At 41.4% G+C, this 16,273-nt stretch overlaps 1 pseudogene; it reads left to right on the top strand.

Moving 5' to 3' along the window:
• Positions 1 to 2,871: 2,871 nt before the first annotated feature.
• LOC116545970 lies at positions 2,872 to 15,610 on the top strand (annotated as a pseudogene).
• Positions 15,611 to 16,273: the final 663 nt, after the last annotated feature.

Raw genomic sequence — 16,273 nt, 5'->3', positions numbered from 1 at the left:
AAAAATGCAATTGTACTCATCTCTTGGAAAACGTTCTTTAAAATAATGTAGTAGAATATCTTGATTACTTTAGTGTAAGGAAAGGTTTTTATACAGTTTACAATGAAGTATTCATCCCAGGGTAACCTCTGACAGAATTAAAGACATTAAAGTTGAGCTCCCAGATTATTTGGGGTTTTTCTATTTCCCAGTGGACAGGGGAAAATGACTAAATGTTCCTCTGGGAAAGGCCTGTAGAAAGAATATATCTAAAACAGAATTGTAGGATCTTTTCTCAAAGACACCAGACTTCTGCACATTTGAGGGGCTCTGACAGATCAACTGGCTTTAGTGTAGCTACTGAGTAAGAATTTCTGAATACCCAGGGCTCAAGATTGGTGACTATTCAGCAGACCTAGCAGTTTTTATACCTGTATGTATCAAATGTCACCTTCATGCCTCGTTGAAGGGTCATCCTCTCAGCCCTCCAAGGAATGTGCTTAGGAGATGGCCAAGCAGGTTGGACATAGTGGATACATTTCCACTTTCCCATCTCTCTGAGCTGTGTTCAGACAGCTTCCTTTGCAGCATGTCTGTGATATGATTCTGTTGATATAGGCTAGTGTTTTTCACAAACTGCTGCATACAGCAAAATCTGGAGAGATGATTTAATAAAATCAGGGCTCCAGCCTGTTAAACTAGAATAATATCTGGGCCTCTGTAGTTTTGCTACAATTCCCAGATCATTTTGATACACACCAAATATTGAGAACCACCGCTGTGAGCCACTACTTTTTAACTTAGCTGCTGATTGGACTCAAACCTGGAGAGTTTTATGAACAATACTGTTTCCAAGGTCCTACTTTTCTGAATTAGATTTAATTGGTTTTACTTGTTGATCTAGACTTGGGCTATTTAAAATCTCCCACATGGTTTAAAGTGCAGACAAATTTGAAAAACACTGTGTTGGGCCGCAGTTGAATTTGGATTTTAATGAGCTTACCTGGCTGACTATTAACACCACTCTTAGGTGTTCACAACAGTACATTTAATCTGAGATACTGAGTGAGGATGCCATATTAATGAATCCAGGCCAATCATGTCTCATTTCTCCCTGTGTCAGTACTAAAGCCAGGGGGAGAAATCCCTCCAACAGTGCTCCTCCATCGATCTCTCCATGGAGACACCCCCATTTAGATGATACCAAATAAAAGCCAGACAGGAAGGTTGCCTGTGGAGGTTGGGCAGAACATACAACGCAGTGTCCAGGAAACAGAGCAGGAAGAGAGTGTTTGGATCAGGAGGGCACAGGGAAGATACCAGCAGACCTGCCCTCTCCATTGCATTCAAAATTACACTGGATTTCCTAGCAAGTGCAATCAGGCAAGAGAATATATAAACCACATAAATTAGTAGAAGCTTTAAACAAAGTCATTGAATTAAAACTATACAAAAATTATTTACATTTATACATGCCACAACCAACACTGAAATTCAACAAAGAAAGAGATACTATGAATACTAGCACAATATTTCAAGACCTTTGGAATAAATCTACTAAATGATGCACAAGAAAAAACAGCAATACTTTATTTATGAGTATTTAATAAATAAACATTCCGTGTTCATTAATTATAAGTCTCAATGTGGCAAAATTTGTCAGTGCTCTCCAAATCTGATTATCGAATGAAATCTCTATTAAAAAATAGAATTTTTAGAGAAACTTGGAAAGGTGTTTGTGAAGTTAGGACATTTTCCAATAATAGAAAAAAAAAACCAAAACACTCTTGAAGTGAAAACTTGAAGCAAAATTTATGGATTTACTTCATTGGGTAGAGAGACATATCATATGTCTGTGTGATATTTCATCTTGTGATGATGAAAATTTTCTAAAATTAAATATGCTGATTTAAAACTCAATACGTAGGCCAGGCGCGGTGGCTCAAACCTGTAATCCCAGCACTGTGGGAGGCCGAGGTGGGTGGATCACGAGGTCAAGAGATCGAGACCATCCTGGTCAACATGGTGAAACCTCGTCTCTACTAAAAATACAAAAAATTAGCTGGGCATGGTGGCGCGTGCCTGTAATCCCAGCGACTCAGGAGGCTGGGGCAGGAGAATTGCCTGAACCAGGGAGGCGGAGGTTGCGGTGAGCCAAGATTGCGCCATTGCACTCCAGCCTGGGAAAAAAAAGGGAAATTCCGTCTTAAAACTAAATGTAAAAAAAAAAAAACTCAATACATAAAAAATTATTCACTTGTATACTTTACATAAGTAAATAGTATGTGATTTATATCTCAATAAAATTTAATGGAGGAAATATAATGACATATTTTGACAAATCCACTAGAATTTCTTAATGAAAATCTTTGACTATTCCAAATATTAATGAGAATACAGACCATCTAGAGCTGTCACACTGCTTGCCACAGCCACTTTGTCTAGCAGTGTGGCATCATCTCTTTGGGTGGGATATCACACACACACACACCAGGAATTCCACTCCTAGGCATGTGATTTTGAGAGATAAGTGCTTATTGTGCCAACATACATTTGCAAGAATGCTTATAACAGAATTGTTTGTAATTTTTAAAATCTGAAAACAAATAAAATGATTATAAATGAGAGAAGGGTTAATTTAATGTATGATTTACTTACTCAATGAAATGTTACAAATAAGAAATATGAACACTCTAGAGACACTGTTAACAACTTAGCAAACATGCATTTGATCTAAAATAAGGTCCTGTAAGAATACACACAGCATGATGCCATTTGTATGAAAAATTCAAAATTTATATAAAATTTGAGATAACCTATGTTGTTTTAGAGATGTATGCAGAGGAGTAAAGCTTTAAAGAAAGGCGTGAACAGGATTCCTGTGAAATCAGGATGACGGTGAACACTAAGGACAGAAAAGCGATCGTTATTGCTGTGGGAATTGGTATGAAAACTACAGGATTTTTCCTGACTTTTGTTTCTTTTTCACATGGATCTTCCCTTTAAAACCATATGTTACAATGTAAATATAATTCATGCCCTTCACTTTTGGTTGTAACTTCACAGTGTAAAACTGGTAACAATAAAATAAAAGTAATGTTAACTAGTTACTGTAATGGAAAAAAAAACCTTATTCACAAAAGAGTTGGGCGCCCTCCCACATCATTTATCAGAGAAGAGACCACAGCATTCATCAGGGAAGAGACCATGCCTTGGAATGGGAACTCAGAATTGTCATCGTCTTGTAATTATACTCAGGATTCCATCCTGAAACATTGCAATGCTGCTGTCCACCTCCCTTCTGCGGTGATGGAATGCCTCTATCTGTGCTGTTCATAACGGCAGTCACCGGCCACCTATGAATTCTGAGTACTTGAAATGTGGCTAGTACAAGTGAGAAAATGGAGAAACTGGCTTTTAACCTTTATATAATTTTGACTGATTTAAGTGTAAATAGTGCAGTCTGAACAAGGCAGCATCACAAAAACAAATGCAGCATCTGCTGTCTCTGTCTTTTTGTTCCATCATGTGAATGATAGCTTCATTGTTACTAACTTTGGAAATATCCCATTTCAAAGAAAAATAGAATTCCAGCTTTTTCAGAGGTGAGACTTTCTTGAACTCAGCAGTTGTAGAATACCTGAGCCACACAAAAGGACCCTGTTTATCTCTGTATCTGGGTATAGAAAAATATGCCAAATTCTTATTTGTATGTGAAATAAAGTGGTTTTCAATAAGAAATTTTGCTGTAAGGTGAGAAATTTATTCTAAATATAGTTCTCTAATTTCAAAGGTTTTATCCATGCTGCTTATAATGTTTTACTGTTTGGTTACTACAGTATAAACGTTTTTTAAATTATCTGAAATTTAAAAATATAGCAATATAATTCTATGCTGTGTGGGAACAAGGAAAAAAACAAGATAATCCTATGTTAGCTTGGTAAATTATTACAATATAAGTGTGTTGTACAATGTACCAAATTTAATATAAAAGATAATAGACACACAGCCCATTAAATTAATCAGAAACATTTCACTGTGAATGTGGAAGGGCAGAGGAACAGAATTTTAAACACACTGGGTGTGCGCAGAGGCTCAGGACATTGAATTTAGCATCACTTTTATATATTTTTCTGTTTATTCACAGAGACTTTAGCACTTACTATGTATCAGGCACCACATATGGGTGACTTAAACAACAGAAATTGCTGAGCACAGTGGCTCAAGCCTGTAATCCCAGCACTTTGGGAGGCTGATGCCGGTGGATCATGAAGTCAAGATATAGAGACTATCCAGGCCAACATGGTGTAACCCCCTTCTCTACTAAAAATACAAAAATAAACTGAGTGTGATGGTGCATGCCTGTAGTCCCAGCTGCTTAGGAGGCTGAGGCAGGAAAATTGCTTGAACCTGGGAGGCGGAGGTTGCAGTGAGCCAAGATCTCACCATTGCTCTCCAGCCTGAGCAACAGAGTGAATTCCGTCTCAAAACAAAAACAAATGAACATAACAAAAATGTGTTGTGTCACAGTTCTGGAGGCTGGAAGTCCAAGATCATGGTGGTGTTGGCCGTGCACATTTCTTCTGTGTCTTCTTTCCTTGGCTTGCAGATGCCTTCTCCCTATGTCTTCACATGCTCATTCCTCTACATATGTCTGTGTCCTAATCTCTTTTTATGAGGACATCAGTCACATTGAATTAGGGCACACTCATATGACCTCATTTTACCTTAATGACCTTCTTAAAGACCTCTCCAAATGCAGTACTTTTTCAGTTACTGGGAGTTAGGACATCAACATGTCCATTTGAGGGGATGTAGTTTAGCTCATAACAGTCTGAATCATCCTTGAGATTCCATTTTCTAAAGAACAAAATAGAATAAATCTCTTTGGCTTGACTCTGGAGGGTGAAGGGAGAGCTCTTGGTATAGGGTTTAGTCTTTACAATGAACTCTTCTGTTTGGGCAGCAGGTTTAGCTCTGGTTAGGCAGGAATGTGATCCTCCTCCCCATTCAAAAGGTCAAAGTAGAGCAGGTTCTTGTTCAGGGTGCAGTGAGTGAGAGAAGGGAAAGTGACAGAGAGCATTCTTTCACCATTTTGTGGCATGCATGCATCCAAGTCTCTGGTGTTTTAAATAATTAAAACTGAGACCTAGATCCACTTATCTGTAAAATAGAACTGTGGGGGAGGGAAGCATATCATTCCCACCACTGAAGAGATCCCTGAAGAGAGATTTGTGAGCCCCAATTTACCAAAAATGACACAAAATTTCATCAAAATAAAGTGAAATTGTGGCTGGAGATGGGGCCTTATTTAGAGTTTTGACTTCACACCTACTTCCTAAGACATCGTCCTTCCCCAGGATACTATATGTTAGGAACAAACAGTTCCCCTTAAAAAGTTTTACTTCTTTGTTCTTTGGAAGGAGATGAGGGAAGATGAGGAAAGGAGATGTTCTTTCTTCTCCAAAGCAACTTTCTTATCCTTGTACCTCCTCGCCTCTAGTTACTTAGTCACCGCTTGGTCAACAACTCTTCCCACCAGTCCCAATCTGTAGAAAAATATGTCTCTCCAGTTACTTCCTTGTTCCTGACTTTGCAAGTAATCTTTCCCACCTTTGCTGTTCCTGGACATGCCCGGACATGTCTCCCCCCAAAACACTTTTGTAACTGACCCATACCTCCTTTACTTGGAAATTGCTAAACAATAGCCAATTTTGTTCCAACCCCAGCCAATGGGGGAAGGACACAGAATAGGGACTGTGACAGGTATAAAAACTCCTTCTCTCCTTTGTTTGGTGTGCTCTGGCAGTGATCAAGAATGTGAGTGACACCCTTCTGCAGAAGTAAATTTCCCTTGTTGAGCAATCCTTCATTTAAGTGTTCATTTTCTGTGTGACTCTGAGCAATTGTTTCCAAGATACAGAGTCACAGGACTTAGACTTGAGTGGTAAGGCATGATGGTCTTCTGCCTTTCTGTCAGATAGGATGTTTTGGATTGCGTGCATTTTCCCAAGAGGGCTGCAAAAATATCTTCCATCACACTTGGTTTTCTTTAGTCTGACCCACCACTCCCTCATCAAGAGGTAAGTTCTCTCCACCCCTTTAAAGATGACTAGATCTGATATCTGCATTAGCCAATAAAACATGGCAGAAGTGTGGTTGTGTCAGTTCTGCAAACTGCTATTAACCTGCCTGCATCTGTTTCCTTCCACTTCAATCTCTGAACCATGGAAAACTCCCATGCCATCATCTGTGCTCAGACAACACATAGAATCCTGTGAAAGATCATAAGAAATTCTTTTATTATTATTATTTTCATGAATATCCTTTTCTATCCTTTCAATTTCAACTTCTATGTGTTCCTAAATCCAAAGTGAGTATCTTGTAGCTAGGTTATGGTTAGATTCTGTGAGTCATGGATAAACACATCCATTGTAGTGAGAATATATGAGAACACATCTCGTCTTTACTGAGATGCGTCGAGGGTCTCTCCAGTACCAAGGAGTAAATGCAGAGAGAAACATGAAAGTGATGTCACTAGGTTATAAGATTTTCAGAAACATGACCCTTAAAAGCAGGAAGAAAACATATCATATTTGCAAAGCCCTGGGTAAAAATCCCTTTTTACTTTAGTAATGATTACAGAATAATTATTTCTCATAATTTCTAGAAATTTAGGTGAAAATGTGCTCCCTCAGTATCACAAGAAACTTAAATTCAGCTTGTGATTATATATCAGATTGGAACCACAACCTTTGTTCTAAGTAAAAGTGGAAAGAAATGGGACATCTCCATTTTTGAGTGGTGATCATGGGACCCAAAGTGGTTTGTAATTGACCCTTTATCATATTCACTTGTCAATTTTCAATGGTTTTACTCAATTCTTAGAAAAGCTAGATAATTCATAACCTTGAAAAAAATTTCATATCCTGATACTAGGCAAGGTAATGTGTTTTTAATTTGTTAAGGCAGCTGTAACAAAGTACCACACAGTGGGTGACTTAAAAAACAGAAATTGCTGGGCACAGGGACTCATGCCTGTAATCCCTGCACTTTGGGAGGCAGAGGCAGGTGGATCATGAGGTCAAGAGATCGAGACCATTCTGACCAACATGGTGTAATCCCATCTCTACTAAAAATACAAAAATTAGCTGAGCGTGGTGGTGTGCACCTGTAGTCCCAGCTACTCAGGAGGCTGAGGCAGGAAAATTGCTTGTAGCCAGGAGGCAGGCATTACAGTGAGCCAAAGTCTCACCATTGCACTCCATCCTGGGTGACACAGCGAGACTCTGTCTCAAAACAAAAACAAACAAACAAAACAGAAATGTGTTGTGTCACAGTTCTGGAGGCTGGAAGTCCAAGATCATGGTGTTGGTAGTGCACATTTATTCTGTGTCTTCTTTCCTTGGTTTGTAGATGTCTTCTCCCTAGGTCTCCACCTGGTCATTCCTCTGTATCTGTCTGTGTCCTGATCTTCTCTTTTTATGAAGACACCAGTCACATTGAATTATGGCACACTCATATGACCTCATTTTACCTTAATGACCTTCTTAAAAACCTCTCCAAATGTAGTCACTTTCTCAGGTAATGAGGGCTAGGACATCAACATGTCAAATTGGGGAGATGCAATTCAGCCCATAACAGTCTGGATTATCTTTGAGATTCCATTTTCTAAAGAATAAAATTGAGTAAATTTCTGGGTCAAATGGTATTTCTATTTCTAGGAATTACCACACTGTCTTCCACAATGGTTGGATTAATTTGCTGTCCCACCAACTGGATATATACCCAAAGGATTATAAATCATTCTATTATAAAGATGCATGTACATGTATGTTTATTGCTGCACTGTTCACAATATCAAAGACTTGAAATCAACCCAAATGCCCATCAATGATAGAATGGACAAAGAAAATGTGGCACATATACACCATGGAATACCATCCAGTCATAAAAAAAGATGAGTTCATGTTCTTTGCAGGAACATGGGTGAAACTGGAAACCATCATTCTCAGCAAACTGACACAAGAACAGAAAACCAAACACCGCATGTTCTTACTCATAAGTGGGTGTTGAACAATGAGAACACATGGACACATGGAGGGAAACATCACACACTGAGGCCTGGGGGAGGGGGCTGGGGAGAAATAATAGGGGGTGAGGGGATTGGGGATGGATAGTATTAGGAAAAATAACTTATGTAGATGAGGGGCAATGGTTGCAGCAAACCACTATGATGTCACATGTATACCTATATAACAAACCTGCATGATCTGATCTGCACATGTGCCCCAGAATTTAAAGTATAAAATAAAAAAACTGCCAAAGAAATTGACTACTTTCTTTGGCTTGACTCTGTCTCTTGATGCTATGAAATTTTGTTCTTGCAATTAGAACAAAAAACAAGGGCAGCCAAAGCTTGCTGTCACCTAGAACGTGAGCCCTCCCTAACTCTGGCTGCCCCAAGACCCTGTGCTGTGCCATTCCTGAAAGACTTGCATCATTCTAGTGATTCCAGCTCCAGCTTTTTAGCTGGGTATAGGATTGCCTCCCAGGGAAAAAATTTCTCCTGCTGGTCAGACTTCTTTTCTTTATATTTGCAGGTCAGAAAAGTGATGTAATAAAAAGAACACATTTGTCAAAGTTTTATGATAAATATCTTTCTATCCTTATCAATACCCCATATTGTGTTGATTATGTTGGCTTTATTTTGTTGAAAGGGACATGACAATGGACCTTTTGAGTCAGGATTTCCCTGGGCCTTTCCATGGGATAAAGTCCCTGCCATGGTGGGTGAGTGGGGAGCTCTTGGTGTAGGGTTTAGTGCTTACAATGAACCATTCTGTTTGGGCAGCAGGTTTCGCTCTGAAAGCTTGAAGTTAGGCAGGAGTGCGATCCTCTCCCCATTCAAAATGTCAAAGTAGATCAGGTTCTTTTTTAGGGTGCAGTGAGTGAGAGAAGGGAAAATGACAGAAAGCATTCTTTCACCATTTTGTGGCATGCATACATCCAAGTCTCTGGTGTTTTAAATAATTAAAACCGAGACCTACATCCACTTATCTGTAAAATAGAACTGTAGAGGAGGGAAGCATATTATCCCCGCCACTGGAGAGATCCCTGAAGAGAGGTTTGTGCGCCCCCATTTTATCAAAAATGACACAAAATTTCATCAAAATGAAGTAAAATTGTGGCTCTAGGTGGGCTTTACTTAGAGCTTCTACTCCACCTCTACTTTCTAAGACATAGAACTTTCCCAGGATACTGTATGTTAGGAACAAACAGTTTCTCTTAAAAAGATTTACATCTTTGTTCTTTGGAAGGAGATGAGGGAAGGAGATCTTTGTTCTCCAAAGCAACTTCCTGTTCTTTTTCTTTCTTGGCCCTTAGCTACCTTGGTCATGGTCTTGGTCAATAACTCTTCCTGCCAGTTCTAATCTGTAGAAAAATATGCCTCTCCACTTACTTCCTTGACTCTGCAAGTAATCTTTCCGATCTTTGCTGTGCCCAGACATGTCTGGACATGCTTGGGCATGTCTCTCCCTGCCACATTTGTAACCAACCCCCACCTCCTTTATTTGGAAATTGCTAAACAATAGCCAGTTGAGGTCAACTTAGATTGTGTGATCCCCAGCCAATGGGGGAAAGACACAGAAGTAGGGACTACGTTAGGGATGAAAACCCCCTCTCTCCTTTGTTTGGTGTGCTCTCTCAGCTACCAAGAGTGGGAGTGACACTCTTCTGCAGAAGTAAATTTGCCTTACTGAAAAATCCTTCATTTATGTGCTCATTTTCTTTGTGACTTAGGGCAATTGTTTCCAACGTATAGAATCACAGGACTTAGATGTAAGCAGTAAGGTGTAATGGTGTTCTTCCTTTCTGGCAGATAGGATGTAATGGATTACATGTATTTTTCAAAGAGGGCTGCAAAATATCTTCCATCACACTTGGATTTCTTTAGTCTGATCCTCCACTCCCTCATCAAGAGATAAGTTCTCTCCACCCTCTTAAACATGACTAGAACTGATATCTGCATTAGCCAATAAAATATGGCAAAGGATGGTTGTGTCTGTTCTGGGCACTGCTATTAACCATCCTGCCTGCATCTATTTTTTTCCACTTCAATCCCTGAACCAAGTAAAACTGCAATGCCATCATCTGAGCTCAGCCAACACATAGAATTCTATGACAGATCATAAGAAATTCTTACTTACTGTCTCCATGAATATCTTTTTCTGTCCTTCCAATTGCAACTTCTATGTGTCCTTAGATCCAAAGTGAGTATCTTGTAGCCAGGATATGTTTAGATTCTGTGAATCATGGATAAACATATCCATTCTAGTGAGAATACATGAGAACAGATATCATCCTTACTTAGATACAGTGATGGTCTCTCCAGTACCAAGGGGTAAATGCAGAGAGAAGCATGAGTTTTTAGCACAAAGTGCTGTTGAATTTTGTTGAAGGCCTTCTCTGTATCTATTGAGATAATCATGTGGTTTTTGTCTTTGGTTCTATTTATGTGGTGGATAACATTTATAGACTTGCATATGTTGAACCAGTCTTGCATCCCTGGGATGAAGCCTACTTGATCATGATGGATAAGGTTTTTGATGTGCTGTTGCCATTGGTTTGCCAGTATTTTATTGAAGATTTTTGCATCTATGTTCATCATGGATGTTGGCCTGAAGTTTTCTTTTTTTGTTGAGTCTCTGCTGGGTTTTGGTATCAGGATGATGTTGGTCTCATAAAATGATTTGGGAAGGATTCCCTCTCTTTGTATTGTTTGGAATAGTTTCAGAAGGAATGGTACCAGCTGCTTTTTGTATGTCTGGTAAAATTCAGCTGTGAACCCACGTGGACCTGGGCTTTTTTTGGTTGGTAGGCAATGCCACATATATACAACCATCTGATCTTTGACAAACCTGATAAAAACAAGCAATGGAGAAAGGATTCTCTGTTTAATAAATGGCATTGGGAAAACTGGCTACCCATGTGCAGAAAGCAGAAACTGGACCCCTTCCTGATGTCTTACACTAAAATTAACTCCAGATGGATTAAACACCATAAAAACCCTAGAATAAAACCTATGCAAAACCATTCAGGACATAGGCATAGGCAAGGACTTCATGACTAAAACACCAAAAGCATTGGCAACAACCAGAGCTTCTGCACAGCAAAAGAAACAATCATTAGAGTGAACTGGCAACCAACAGAATGGGAAAAATAATTTGCAATCTACCCATCTGACAAAGGGCTAATATCCAGAATGTACAAAGGACTAAAATAGATTTACAAGAAAAAACCCAACAAACTCATTCAAAAGTGGGCAAAGGACATGAACAGACACTTTTCAAAAGAAGATATATATGAAGCCAACAAAAATATTAAAAAATGCTCATCGTCACTGATTATTAGAGAAATGAAAGTCAAAACCACATTGAGATACCATCTCGCGCCAGTTAGAATGGCGATCATTAAAAAATATGGAGACAGCAGATGCTGGAGAGGATGTGGAGAAATATGAAGACTTTTACATTGTTGGTGGGAGTGTAAGTTAGTTCAACCATTGTGTAAGACAGTGTGGCAATTCCTCAAGGACCTAGAAATAGAAATTCTGTTTGACCCAGCAATCCCTTTGTTGAGTATATATCCAACGGATTATTAATCGTTCTATTATAAAGACACATACACATGTATGTTCATTGCGGCACTGTTTACAATAGCAAAGACCAGGAACCAACCCAAATACTAATCAATGATAGACTGGACAAGGAAAATGTGGCACATATACGCCATGGAATACTATGCTGCTATAAAAAATAATGAGATCTTGTCCTTTGTATGGACATGGATGAATTTGGAAACCATCATTCTCAGGAAACCAACACAAGAACAGAAAATCAAACACTGCATGTTCTCACTCATAGTTGGGTGTTAAGCAATGAGAACACATAGACACAGGGAAAGGAGCATCACACACTAGGGTCTGTTGGGGGGGACTAGGGGAGGGACAGAAGGGGTAGGGAGGTTGGGGAGGGATAACATGGGGAGAAATGCCAGATATAGGTGATGAGGGGATGGAGGCAGCAAACCATATTGCCATGTATATACCTATGCAACAATCCTGCATGATCTGCACATGTACCCCAGAACCTAATGTACAATAAAATATATCTACATGTAAAATAAAATAAATAAATAAGAAAATGTAGCACTTACAGATACCACAGACACACATGTGTTCCATTTTCAGTTAGGATTTTAAAAATTCTGACAATCAGGAATGGGGGTTCAGGAGTGGTGCTGATGCAGAGAACAGAAGCCATGGGTTGGGGGCTGTCAGGTGTGGGAGAAGTGGTGTCTCCTTCACCCCCACTCTGGTGTCCTCTCCTGAGGGATAGACAGTCACTTTCAGAATTGGTGAGTTCTCTACCATGCCTGTTTAACTGAAGAGAAAATATGGCATGTTCAGAATAAGGCATGAAAAGGGGAAAGTGAGGCAGGAACACATGGCACACATGCAGATGCTGGTGTACTGTGTGGGTTCAGAGGACAGACTCAGGGCTGAGGGAAGGGAAGGGATGTAATATGATGAGAGAAGACAGAGACCCCACACAGAGGTCAGGAAAACAGCCCAACACAGCATCAAAGGCCAGGGGGCATGAACCAGTCAAGTGTCCATCACACATCAGGTGCCCATGACCTACATGATGGGCTTGAGGACACACATATTAAGGAACAGGGAGGACCTAAGGGTTTCATAAGCTCAGAATTCACTGTGGAGGAGATGTCTGTCTCAGCAGACGGCTCCTAACACTTACCTCAAAGTGATGTTGACCATCACTAGGGATCCTGGCATCATTCTCATGTGATGCAAACGTGGTGAACAAGCCCTGTGCCAAACCAGCCTTCTCTGGCCACCTGAAAGAGACAGAGAGTAGAAACAGAAGACCCAAAGGGGAAGACACCCAGAGGAAGGAATGAGGATATAAGGTATAAAAAGATACAAAAAATAAGGAATGGGAGAGTGGGTGTCCTTCTGGGTATGGGGCTAGCCTGATGCAGATAGGTGTCAGAATCTTCGCCCATGTCATAGATAAAGGCAATGTTCATCCACTTGATGTCTATGATGTGGCCAAATAGGTTGGTAACCATAGAATTGCTCATTGAAAATCTTTTATGGTCATTCTTGGACACATGTCCAGAACAGCAAACAATTGTAGCCACCTGAGGTGGTTCCTTGGCTTCCCATTTAGTTTTCCTTAGGCCTCAGCTGCTGCCATCACTGCTGGCTGCCCTCCCTGTTCCCCTAAATTCCAGATGGGTGTGAGGAGGTAAGGGCAGGAAGAAATAGTGGATTGTGGATTGAGGTGCCATTTTTCACCATTGGTCGTGGCGAGGGTACAGATTCATAAGCTGGCATTGAAGAGGCTCCTGCCCTTTGCACAGCGTTTTTGGTCACCCCAGTGCTCAGACTGAACCCTGAGAAGAAAGAGGAACTTGACTGTCTACAGAAAGTGATAGTGCTGAGAAGGAGTGTAAGTGCCTACAGGATGATCACTAAAGTCACCCGAGATGGCGAGACAGGAGTCCTAGTCTCAGGGAACTTCTCAAGCAATTATGCAGCCTGTCATCTGTGCCCGACATTTCCCTTGCACGTCTGACTTTGGCTTGGAGGAATGGGGTCTGAGGAGTGCGGGGTGAGGAGGTGAGGTCTGTTTGAAGCTCGAGCTGCCAGTTGGCAGGGATATTCCCACCAACCTGGTCTTTGTTGTCCAACCCATTTTCTTGTGCCAAGAGTCCTGGAACGTGGGGGCTTGGGAGGGGAGGGCAGAGGCTTGGCAGAGCCGGTGTCAGCAGGTCTCCTCCATTCTGACGTCACCATTTCAGAGCACCTAGAGGAAAGCTGCTCCTCTGTGGAGTCCTCAGGTGTCCATGCAGCTTTTTCTGTTGTCAGCCTTGTCTGTGTTCCTGTGTGTGCTGAGAAGGGATTGGAGGGGAAAAGCATCACCAGGCACTTGCTTGGGCATCCTCTTTCCCTCCTGAGACACACCCGGCCCACTACCCACAGAGTCTGGCCACCACAGGGAAATTAGAACCATGGCTACAAGAAGACTCCCAGACTCCAGCATGTCAGGTTTCCAGTATGGGTCGAGGGGTGCCCCCTTCAACCTCCCTGCCTTTATGGAGGATGTGACTCACCATTTTCATTACTTTGGCAGCATCTGTGAACTGCAGTTCTAGCTCTGTGGAAATCCCCTGTGCCCATGTAAGCCAGACTTCACTCTTATGGCTTGCGCTCAAATAACTCAAGCGATTCATTTACAATTTGTACAGTCCCTGCGGGGAAAGGGAGGGAGAGTTAGATACCGTTACATTTTTTTTACCTGCTAAGCAATTGTAAGTGAGATGTTGCTTTTTAAAGGCATACTTCCTCCTGCTCACATAATGCCTCCTGCCTTGACAGGTGCAGACTTGCCTGTCCTGGAGAGAGCTTCAGGCCTGAGGTCTGTGCCTGAGCCCTGCACCATGCCCAGGGAGAGGAGGGGAGGATGTGAAAGAATGGGGCAGCAGGAAAGAGGGAAGTGGCACTGATTTCTCTGTTTGTTCCATAAAAAGGAAGAAAATTGTGGCTTTTTTTTTTTCAGAATCCAGTGGACAAATTGCCAATATTGACAGGACTGTGAGAGGCCAGGGTGGCATTCAGCCTTGGGACAGTAATACAGTCTGTGCAAACCCCTGCTGCTTGATCCCCACATCTGACAAAGAAGAGGATGGGCTGGCCTACCCAAATTCTATGCGCATGTCTCAGCATTTCCTGTGATCTAGAGCCTCACCACTGCTTATATAGACATGGGGAAACAGAGAAGAGGTCTGGAAAATCATGTTGAACAAGCGAAAGTCATACTTATGGGATAAGCACTCTATGCAGTGGCACCCTTTTCTGCAGCCTCTTCTGGACTGGCTAGTGGAGGTGCATGAGGTCTACAACTTTCACAGAGAGATAGTTTACTTGACACAGGATTGCTTCGATCAATACATGACAGCACAGAATGTTGTAAAATCACTTTTACAGATGATTGGAATTTTATCTTTATTTATTGCAGCCAAGCTTGAGGAAATCTGTTCTTCACAATTGCACCAGTGTGCAACTTTGGGGCTTGTTCAGGACATAACATTCTTACTGTGGAATGAATGAGTATGAAGGCCCCTGAGTGGTGTTTAAGTCCCCTAGCCACTGTGTCCTGGCTGAATGTATACATGCAGGTGGCATCTCTAAATGACTTCCACAAAGTGCTGTTGCCACAGCATCCCCAGCAAATGTTTACAGATTGTGGAGCTTTCAGATCTCTGTGTGCTGGATGTTGACTGCTTAGAATTTTCTTAGGATGTACTCACTGCTTCTTCCTTGTATTTCTTTTCACTTGAATTGATGCAGAAGGTTTAAGAGCATCAGTGATGTGACAGAGAGAACTGTGTCAAGCGGATGGTTCCATTTGCCATGGTTATAAGGAGCTCAAAAGTGAAGCACTTCACAGGGGTTCCTGCTGAAGATGCACACAGCATACAGACCCACAGACACAGCTTGGATTTGCTGGACAAACCCAAAGAAAGTCACATCCTTTGAACAAAATAGGATTTATCCTCTCCCCATTGAGTTCCTCACCCCTCTCCAGAGAGCAGGAAAATGCACAGCAGAGGACAGGGAACTTGTGGCCACACCAACATTCTCCACCAAAGACAGTGTGTGGAAGGGGCTGCTCAGCTCTCTTCCACCTACTGCAGCCGAGGTGTGTGTTGGCTTTTACACATGTAAATGGAAGACTGCATCTTCTGCAGTTGACGTATTTCTGTGATGGATTGGACAGGGAGAAGTGGTTTTTGTTGACTACTTAGAATTTTCTTTTCTTTTTCTTTTCTTTTTTTTTTTTTTTTTTTTAGATGGGGTTTCATGCTTGTTGCCCAGGCTTGAGCGCAATGGTGAGATCTCGGCTCACTGCAACCTCTGCCTCCCAGGTTCAAGTGACTCTCCTGCCTCAACCTCTCCAGCAGCTAGGAGTATAGGTGCCTGCCACCACACCCGGCTAATGTTTTGTGTTTTTAATAGAGACAGGGTTTCATCATGTTGGTCAGGTTGGTCTCAAACTCCTCACCTCAGGTGATCCACCCACCTCAGCCTCCCAAAGTGCTCAGATTACAGGCATGAGCCACCATGCACAGAGCTTAGACTTTTAAAATAAGCGAGTCTAGCACATCAGCTTCCTGCAGACACCAGTGAATGCTCCGGATGCTG

Source organism: Sapajus apella, unplaced genomic scaffold (genome assembly GCF_009761245.1).
Source record: "Sapajus apella isolate SASKATOON/1434 unplaced genomic scaffold, GSC_monkey_1.0 scaffold465, whole genome shotgun sequence".
Lineage (NCBI taxonomy): Eukaryota > Metazoa > Chordata > Mammalia > Primates > Cebidae > Sapajus > Sapajus apella.
This window is presented reverse-complemented; position numbering and strand designations above follow the sequence as displayed.